Source organism: Octodon degus, unplaced genomic scaffold (assembly GCF_000260255.1).
Source record: "Octodon degus isolate 3935 unplaced genomic scaffold, OctDeg1.0 scaffold00053, whole genome shotgun sequence".
Lineage (NCBI taxonomy): Eukaryota > Metazoa > Chordata > Mammalia > Rodentia > Octodontidae > Octodon > Octodon degus.
In genome coordinates this window covers 7,598,089-7,607,858 of record NW_004524629.1, presented here as the reverse complement: position 1 = coordinate 7,607,858, position 9,770 = coordinate 7,598,089, and the positions used below count along the sequence as shown (strand labels likewise).

The window sequence follows — 9,770 nt, the reverse complement described above, 5'->3', positions numbered from 1 at the left end:
AGATATATAGTTACCTTCTAATGAATAGAGGGATTTGTTCTAATAGTGTTTGTAAATAGGATATCATATCTTCATCTTGTACAGCTATTAACCACTAGGAAGAATGTATGCAGTGTGTTAATTATTGAAACTGTCCTACCAGTTTGGTTTGAAACTGTCTCATTGCTATTTGTTTCTCAATAAAATTAGGGGGAAAAATAAATTTAAAAAAGAAAAAGAAAATGCACTGAAGATATTGAGAACTGAATTTTTTTAGTCCAGAGCTTAGCTATATAATCACAAAAAAACAGAGAGAATTATTAGATCATATAGTGATATGTAAGTTAAACTACCCATGCATCTCTGTTATCAATGATGGCATCATAATACATAGCTCAGCAATCTTTTATTAATAAATCACTTATATTTTTCTGGTTGCTTATTAGTTTATAGAGCATTATAAAATAAATTATTTCATTAGACCTTCCAGAATATCTGTGCATAAAGAGAGGAATTATAGTATTCCTATGGTACCAATGGCAGAACTGAGGCCTGGGTGCACTAAAGAATGTACAAAATGTTACTAATATTATTACCAGGAAAGCTTAACAATCCAGAACTTTTTATTACAGCCTTATTTTATTGTTTCAAACCACTCTTAGTAAATAGGAAGTCACTTTAAAGATTTCCAGTTTAATGTTTAAAAGAAAAATATTTAAACAGTTAACTAGAAAATGTACTTATATAGAATGCCAAATTGTTCTGTCCATCTTGTATTGTAGAAAAAATAGTTTTATAGTACCTAATTCTAGAGAGTAAAGAGACTCCAGTGTAACTTTTATTAGTTATGTGAGGTAATTTTACAGGTACTAATTAGGGTTCTTAACTTCTTTCCTATATCTACTTCATTACTTGTCATTCTGCAATCACAGCTTCATTTTATATCATTATCCAGAAGTGTAAGATTTAGCATAGGTTTGAAACTTCTGTCTAATTCCAAATATGTTTATGAAAGGAGCAATACAAAGGTCAAGGAATGTGAATGTCATATTTGACCCTTTATAATATATGAGTTCAGATTTAGGGACAACCCTTAAGAGAGAAAGATTGAAGAGAGGCTTGTAAGTAATGATCTGGTTTTATCAGTTAAAAGGAAATATATGAAAAATTAAAAACAGTTTTTATGTTTTCAGACTGGCCTTGAACTTACTATATAGTTTATGCTTGCTTTGACCTCTCAGGAATCCTTCATGAATCATCATTCTTCAAAGGCTAAAAGTTATTTTCCCTTGGTAATTGTGCAACAGTTGTACAAACTTGAGATACATAAGTCTTTTCCTTCAGAAGGTAAACACAATCCCATATTTCAAACCATGGAATATTATGGAATTTAGACCAAGTTAAAAAAAGATGCAAAGAGTATGTTAATTTTTGCAGCAGAGAGATTCTGCCAAAGTAAATGGGATGACCATGAAGACACATTATACAGATGACTTCTTTTCTTTTTTTTTTTCTTCTCATTAAACTTTGTTTAATAGGTCTCAAAATCTGTGACAGATTTTTGGTCAAGTTGTTTCCATTAAAAAGTATTGATTTTAAAAACTAATAACTTAAAAACTGCCACACACACACACACACACAAAAAAAAAAAAATGGTCCACAAAACATTCTCCTTTCCTTCTGAAGGTTTTAGGATGCATTGTTATCATTAACCAGTCTTTCACTATTAAATTTAAATGGCCAATTGGGAGAAACAGTTCTGAGATGGTCTTCCACCACTGATTAAGACTGGGGTGTCAGGTGTCAGGTGTCAGGGATAATATTTGTTTAGTCTTCTGACCTTTCTGGGTAGACTTGGTCACCTTGCCAGCTCCAGCAGCCTTCTTGTCCACAGCTTTGATGGCACCCACAGCAACTGTGTGTCTCATATCACAAACAGCAAAATGACCCAGTGTTACATTGTTTAGTTGAATTCAAACACCTGTAGTATTTAGATGCCAATAAAATATTCACCTCTGACAGGACAAAAAAAGAAAAGGATATAAAGGAAAGATCATTTTGTATTTATATATAGAAAATAGGATAAATTTACAGCTACTTTCGCTTAAATCAATGAGAAGAAAGAGGTGTACTAACAGTGTTTGGACAGAATATCCTGTCTGCTTCTTCTACTATGGATAACCACTAAGAACACAACAGTGTATAATGTAAGAAGATAACAGAGTACAATGATTATCAAAACTGTCCTATTAATCAGCTGTGGAACTGTCTCATTCATATTTATTTCTCAAAAAAATAATAATAAAAAAAAATGGCAGCATTACCAGATTTCAGAAACTTGGGCCCATCTTCCAGCTTCTTACCAGACCAGCAATCAATCTTTTCTTTCAGCTCAGCAAACTTGCAAGCAATGTGAGCTGTGTGACAATCTAGGACAGGGGCATAGCCTGCACTGATCTGGCCAGGATGGTTCAGGATAATCACCTGAGCAGTAAAACCAGCTGCTTCCATTGGTGGGTCATTTTTGCTGTCACCAGCCACATTGCCATGCTGGACATCTTTGACAGACATGGTCTTGACATTGAAGCCCACATTGTCCCCAGAAAGAGTTTCACTCAAAGCTTCATTGTGCATTTCAACGGACTTGACTTCAGTTGTGACATTGACTGGAGCAAAGGTGACCACCATGCGAGTTTTGAGAACATCAGTCTCCACTCAGCCCACAGGGACAGTGCTAATACCACCAATTTTGTAGACATCCTGGAGAGGCAGCCACAAAGGCTTGTCAGTTGGATGAGTGAGTGGAAGGATGCAATCCAAAGCTTCAAGCAGTGTGATTCCGCTGGCATTGCCATCCTTACGAGTGACCTTCCATCCTTTGAACCAAGGCATGTTAGCACTTGGCTGCAGCATGTTGTCACCATTCCAACCAGAAATTGGCACAAAAGCTACAATATCAGGTTGTAGCCGATTTTCTTAATGTAGGTGCTGACTTCCTTAACAATTTCCTCATATCCCTTCTGGCTGTAGGGTGGCTCCGTGGAATCCATTTTGTTAACTCCAAACGTTAGTTGTTTCGCACCCAGTGTGCAAACCAGAAGGGCATGCTCATGGGTCTGCCTGTTCTTAAAGATACCAGCTTCAAATTCACCAATGCCAGCAGCAACAATCAAGATGGCACAGTCAGCCTGAGATGTGCCTGTAATCATGTTTTTGATGAAGTCTCTGTGTCCAGGGGCATCAATGATGGTCACATAATACTTCCTTGTCTCAGATTTCCACAGGGAGATGTCAATGTTGATATCACGCTCACGCTCGGCTTTCAGCTTGTCCACTACCCAGGCATACTTGAAGGAATCCTTCCCCATCTCAACAGCCTCCTTCTCAAATTTTTCAGTGGTCCTTTTGTGAATGCCTCTGCATTTGTAGATCAGATAGCTGGTGGTGGTGGACTTGCCAGAGTCCACGTGTCCGATGACGACAATATTAATGTGGGTCTTTTTATTACCCATATTGGCTTCGATTTAGTGGTGGCTTTCACTATGCCTGTGCTCTTGTGGCAAGCCCATTGCAAAAAAGCCTAATGACTTCTAAGAAGCAGAAAAGTCTGAGTGGTGTGTCCCAGCACAGACATAGAAGTAGTTGTGGCCTTTTGAAAAACATTGGTCAAAAATTACCCATACAGTATCAAAGAGATCATTATGCAACAAAAGGAGAAATAAAATTGGTTATGAGATAACAAGAAAGAAATGGAAGAGAAAAACTATTAGACTAACAAATACATTATAAGCAAATGTTGGGTGGGAGGAGTACTAATAACAATATTATCAAAGTCATTGATAAAAAATTAAAATGTTGTTAGAAAGTAATGATGTAAAAATCATCTCAGTTACATTATTTCTTAAATAAGAGCATGTGGAAATTGTTAAGAAAAAAAGTCGTAACTTTTTACTTACTTAAGAAACATTATAGACTACCTAAAATAAGTACATAAGGACATAGATAAAGCAGTATTCACTGGAAAAAACATAGCTTTAAGTACTATTGCTGCTGCTGCTGCTGCTGCTGCTGCTGCTGCTGCTGCTGCTGCTGCTGCTGCTGCTGCTGCTGCTATGGCTAGTACTACTACTTTTCCAGGGAAAAGAATATTAGAAATATCTCTGAAAGTTCATTTAAAAAAACCCCACAAATCTGCAAAATAAAAGGAAGGAATAAATAAAGAGATAGTCAAAGATGAATGAGTTAGAAAATAAAGGAAACAGTAATGAGATTTTTTTTTCAAAGAGTACTGTATGAAAACAAAGCAGTATTACCTGAAGAGGCCCACAGAATAATAAAGTTAAAAATACACTAGAGAAATAACCAGAGAAGTAGGAAAAAATTATTATTATATATATATATATATATATATATATATATATATATATATTTGAAAAAATACTGAGGAAATTTTAGAAAATATAATTTACCAAAAGACATCCATAGAAAACAAGAAATTTAGCAAGTTTCATGTCTACTACTAAATAATAAATGTTTTGTTTGAATGTGTGCATTTATACCTCTGTGTTTACTAAATGAAATATCACTCAACTTTATACCATACCATTTTATTTCTTTTCACTTCTTGATGTGTCTTAAACTTTCTTTAGCAGTCAAGAAAAGATTATACTCCAGCTTCTGTTCCTCTTTTCTCAGTGGACACCTTGTAGCTCTACTTAGCTTTTTTTTATTGAGTCTCATGGTGCCAAGCAGAGGTAAAGATAGCTTCTTTAAACTTCCTTCAGATTCCTTCTTTCACTAAGGTGGGCCCCCTGTAAAATTAGGTCAAAAGGGAAAAAACAAGACAGTCCTGATTTGTAGGCTTAATGCTTCTCTTACTTGTGTACAGTCTGCAACATGTACAGTCATTGTTCTGTAGATTTATATTTTTATTTGTAAACTGAGATATTTAGAGTAGTTGTGTGGTTCATATTCTTTCTAAAAGAATGCACCTGTCTCACAAAATTATGAGGCTGCATGCAGCATCTCCCTAGATACATTATCCCTACCCAGAATTCTAGAGCCATGTGCTAGATCAACTTAAAGTACTTCGCCACCAATGTTTTAGGGCTTCAGAGAACACACAGCTTTAAATTGAACAGAATCCTCTGAGAGAAAAGCCTCACATGGAAGTACCATTAGACTTGGGAGCCATGTCATTTTCCTCAAATTTCAACCCTTTCATTTGCTTATTGTGGAACTTCAGCAGGTTAGCTACATTCAGTTTCCTGATCTGTAAAATGGAGAAAATGATAGAACTAATTTTATAGGTTTTTTTTGTGAAGACTAAATGAAAATAACACATAAACCTCTTAGAAAGTGCCTTCCTTGCACACAATGTTCTATAACTGTAAACTGCTCTTGATGTCTCCAGTTGAAGTATTTTAGATCCAAGATGAATATACTTCACCTTTGTTCAAACTAATTTAATGGAGAAATTCTTGTTCATAGTGAGTGTGCCTTAAATATTATCTTTTCTCTTACAAATACGATTGGGTCCCTTGCTCTGCTATGAGCTAGTAGATGTAAATGTTATTATATATAGGATGTTTGAGGAAAGGTCTTGATTTTAAATTAAGCTAATTTGAGGCTGTTTATCAAACATATCTGATCTGGAGCTAAGACTGAGAAAACCTCAGCTAAATTCTTCAGAGGCAGGAAAAGATACGCAGAAAAAACAAGTAGAGGACAGGACTGGGGAACAAGGAGCAAAACAAGACGACAGCTTGTACCTCCTCGGTAACTCTGATTTCAAACTCTGCTGAGGTCCTGGTTTGGGAAGGAGAGGAAGTGAGGAGTAGGTGAACAAATTTACTTCAGGGCTATGGAGCTGACACACCTGAACCCCTGCCTGCCACCTGCCACCTGCCACCTGAAGGAAAGTGAGGTAAAAAATTCTCTGGGGCTGTAGGAGACAAACCAACAAAATCTCTGATCAGTAAAGGACATAAGTTAAACTATGATAAATTTGATACTGGCAAGGGAAATTTTTTGTGTTTGTGCATGTATATAATGTACAATGTAGGGACAAATACTTTCTTTGAAATCCATAATAATTTTCTTTGCAAGGTCTTTGTACATGGTGGAGGCTGGCCTTGAACTCACTATGTAGTCCAGGCAAACCTCAAATTCTAGGCAATCTTCCTGCCTCAGCCTCAGCATTGGGATTACAGGTGTGTTTCACCATGCCAAGCCAAAACTCATAATAACTTGAAAATGCAAAAAATGTATTTTTTCTCTGAAATTTAAAGTTGAGAAATTAATTAAAAACAAATATTTTGATCTTTCAGCATGTAAACATCAACTGTGTATTAGAAAAATAAGCACAAAAATAATGTACAGTTTCAGGGAAGACATAGTTTGACATTATCTTCATTTTTTAAAAGCATTTTGGTGATTTATTGATGACCACAGAATAAATATATTCCAAGGTTCAGCTAAAATTCAAACTATTAACCTAGCTTATGTAGAATCAATTTTATTTGGAAATTACAAGCAGTTATCCACAGTATATTCACATAGTATACTGGCTGGTTAGTGTAGAGAAAATAAAAACTAAGATACACATAAAAGCGACTGTGATTTGAGTTGCATTTCAAAAGAAATGATTACATTATCCATGTTGCATCATAAACACAGTTGTTTCACATGTTCTCACCTCAGTTTATTTTTTTTAAACATAGTGCTTTCCTAGTTAACCAGTGACTATTTCAGTACTTATTAGATTTGTATTTTTACATCAAACTGAATAATTTGAAAATGTAGGAACCCACCATGAATACTTTCTCTACGGGTTTTCTTTTGGAGTAATGCCATGTGTGGGTGTGAAGCCAAGTGTTCTGCTGGGGCAGAATAATCAAATCAAAGTTAATGGGGTGACCATCTAAGCAGGGCTCTTTGTCATTAAGGTCCACTCTTCTGATACTAGCATATTATCCTGCTGATTGGATTTGTAGGAAGGCATCCACCTGTGGCCCACGTTGGCAGAGGAGAGACTTATTGCAGAGGCAGCCCTGGCGAAGAGGTAGAAGGTAGCTTTCCTGGGCAGCAGATGCTTTTGCTGGAAAGCCAAAGCATGCAGGACAGCATAAGTAATATGAGTAGATTGGTGATTCACACATGATTTGGCTGATTTTAGTCTCAAAATAAAGAAACCAAAGAAGAGGATTAGAAACTATCATTAGAAAGGAATGACTTCTCTGGGGCAGGCGATAAAAGACACAGACACTGAGCCTGATGATCCAAAGAGATTTGAGCACATACAGCCCCTTAACTCTATCTCAGGGATGATTTTTCTCTGTTTGTATGAGAGCTATTGTAAGCATTTTTCTGTCTGTTCGGGGCATCAAGGTTCTCACAGACTATTATAAACACAATTTGGCTCGCATGCTCTCGTAATCAGGCTGACTTGCACTGAAACAGAGAGTGCTCTATAGCAGTGCCAGGCCTCTAGCAGTACCAACTGTTAAATAATAAACAGGCCTTGTTTGTTGGCAGCCTCCTCCCTCTTGCCAACATGGAGTGCCCACTTCCTGGGTTTACCTGCTCACATACTCAGGAGAAAGGGGGATGGGAGGGAGGGAGAGTTATGTGAGGCAGTGGCTGCATGGAGACATCATCAGTCTCTGTGTATTCTACTTTGTTCATTATTCTCTCACAGACTCAGGGCCTCGGGTGACTAACAAATAAGCAAGGCTTGGGCAGTGAGAACAGTGGCTGTGTTGTCATTCTAGATAATGTTATAGCTCTGCACATTGTGTTGGTTAATTATTTTTCTTATGTTCATTTTCTCTTCATATTTTTTCTCTTCTTTTGAATTGGTTTGAAAGGAGTGGGGATTAGAATGGTTTTGGCTATTAGATGCTTTGCTTCAGAAAGATGAAAGTACTTGGTTGATTGTTTTATTTTACTTTCAAGATATCGATGTTTTATTCACACTGATAGTGAGTCAGATTTTCAGTCAATCCACTATTTATTGAAGGCACACAGGGTACAAAGCATCTTAGAGTAGGTGCCTCCCTTGACACTCTCTACCTCACTGTGTTGTTGTATAACAAATGCTAGGATGAGTGCAGTTTTCATCTGATTACAGGTACCAAATTATCAAAATTACTACAGTAAAGTGGTTCAGTTGAAAGCTAAGCTAGAAACACCTTCATTTCACTTCCTTCCCCTCAGCTCCTGTGAAGAAAAGAAAAAAAAAAAAAAAAAAAAAAAAAAAAAAAGAACAAAAAACTTCCTCAAAGTTCTCTCAGTAGTATTATGTATTTTTCCCCATTTTATGATCTCAAGAAAAAAACCCTTAAAATAAACTCTTTCTTCTTTTTGTGATAGGTTTCACTGTGTAGTTCAAGTCAGGCTTGAGTTCACTATATATCCTAGGCTGGTCTTGAACTTGCAGCGATCTTCCTGCCAGAGCCTATCCAGTTGTGGGAATACAGGTGTATACCACCATGCCAGGCCCAAGGAGGAAACTTTTGGTTTATTAGTATAAACTAGCCACATTAAAGTAGGAGTAATAAGGGACATGTGCTGCTCCTGGAAGGGTGATTATGAACAAAAAGACTGATTTTTCTCATGGACTAATTGTAAAGGCAATGCTTCAACTTTCAAATGATGATATCCCTGGAGTAAATTTCTTCCAAGATGACAACAGAAAAATAAGTGCTTGAAGTGGTCCATGTTAAAATCCATTTGTTGGGCTGGCGAGATAGCTGAGTGGACTAAGTACCTGCTTTGGCAAGCGCAGGGACTGTAGTTTCGCCCTGACACCACATCCCTGTCAGCCCCGCCCCCTGAGCCATGAGACCAGGTGTGGGGCGCTCACCTGTAATCCCAGCACTGGGGAAACTGAAAACAGGAGGATCACTATGATTCCAAGCTGCATAGTGAGACCCTGTAACAAATACATAATAAATAAATAAAATCCATTTGTTTAATATTTTTAGTTACATTCTTATATAATGATGGTTTCCACATAATGAGACTATTCATTGATTGGGATACCAAAACCATTTCTTTGAGAGAAACATTTATTTCTCAGGTCACTAATTATGCTCTAAACTATGTAATAATCATTTAGTTTTTGTTTTGTTTTGTTTTTTTGTTTTGATGGAACCAAGGTTTGAACTCAGGCTCTTGCACTTGCTAGTGAAGCACATATTCTACTGAGTCATTTCCCTGTACCCTCATTTAGTTTCTTGACTAAGATATTTTTAGATCAAGTGTAAATATTTGACTTGGGAACTCTGGTGAAAGCTCAGGGAGTGTTTCAGAAATCTAGGATGATAGTTTGATACTCCACTTAAGGTTTTCAGACTTCATGCCTCAACAGTATGTAATGAATACACTTGTGGTGGTGCCGTTTATTTTTTGTGAGAAATCTAATAATTTATAATCTCATTGTTTAAAATATTCACCAATTTATAGTTTCAAAATAGTTTTTAAAATTCAGGCAGTGGGAATTTCTGCCGACTTCCGGGAACCCCCAGACCCAGTCCTAGCCCAGGTCCGGTGAGTGTGTGGAGAGCTTCCTGCTACCCTGCGCTGGCAGGACCAGTCCCAGCCCAGGCGCAGCGTGGGCCGGAACCTCTCCCAGCCCCTCGGGCTACCCCCCACCCCTCCCACCGAGTAGGAATTTCTGCCGGCTTCCGGGAACCCCCAGACCCAGTCCCATCCCAGGTCCGGTGAGTGTGTGGAGAGCTTCCTGCTACCCTGCGCAGGCAGGACCAGTCCCAGCCCAGGCGCAGCAT

At 37.4% G+C, this 9,770-nt stretch overlaps 1 protein-coding gene and 1 pseudogene across 7 annotated transcripts in view; one reads left to right on the top strand and one right to left on the bottom strand.

The window, feature by feature from the left end:
• The window catches only part of Zbtb20 (zinc finger and BTB domain containing 20), a 1,008,106-nt gene that overhangs the window by 369,644 nt on the left and 628,692 nt on the right, over positions 1-9,770 (top strand). The window lies entirely within an intron of this gene.
• On the bottom strand, positions 1,809-3,491 carry LOC101571752 (annotated as a pseudogene).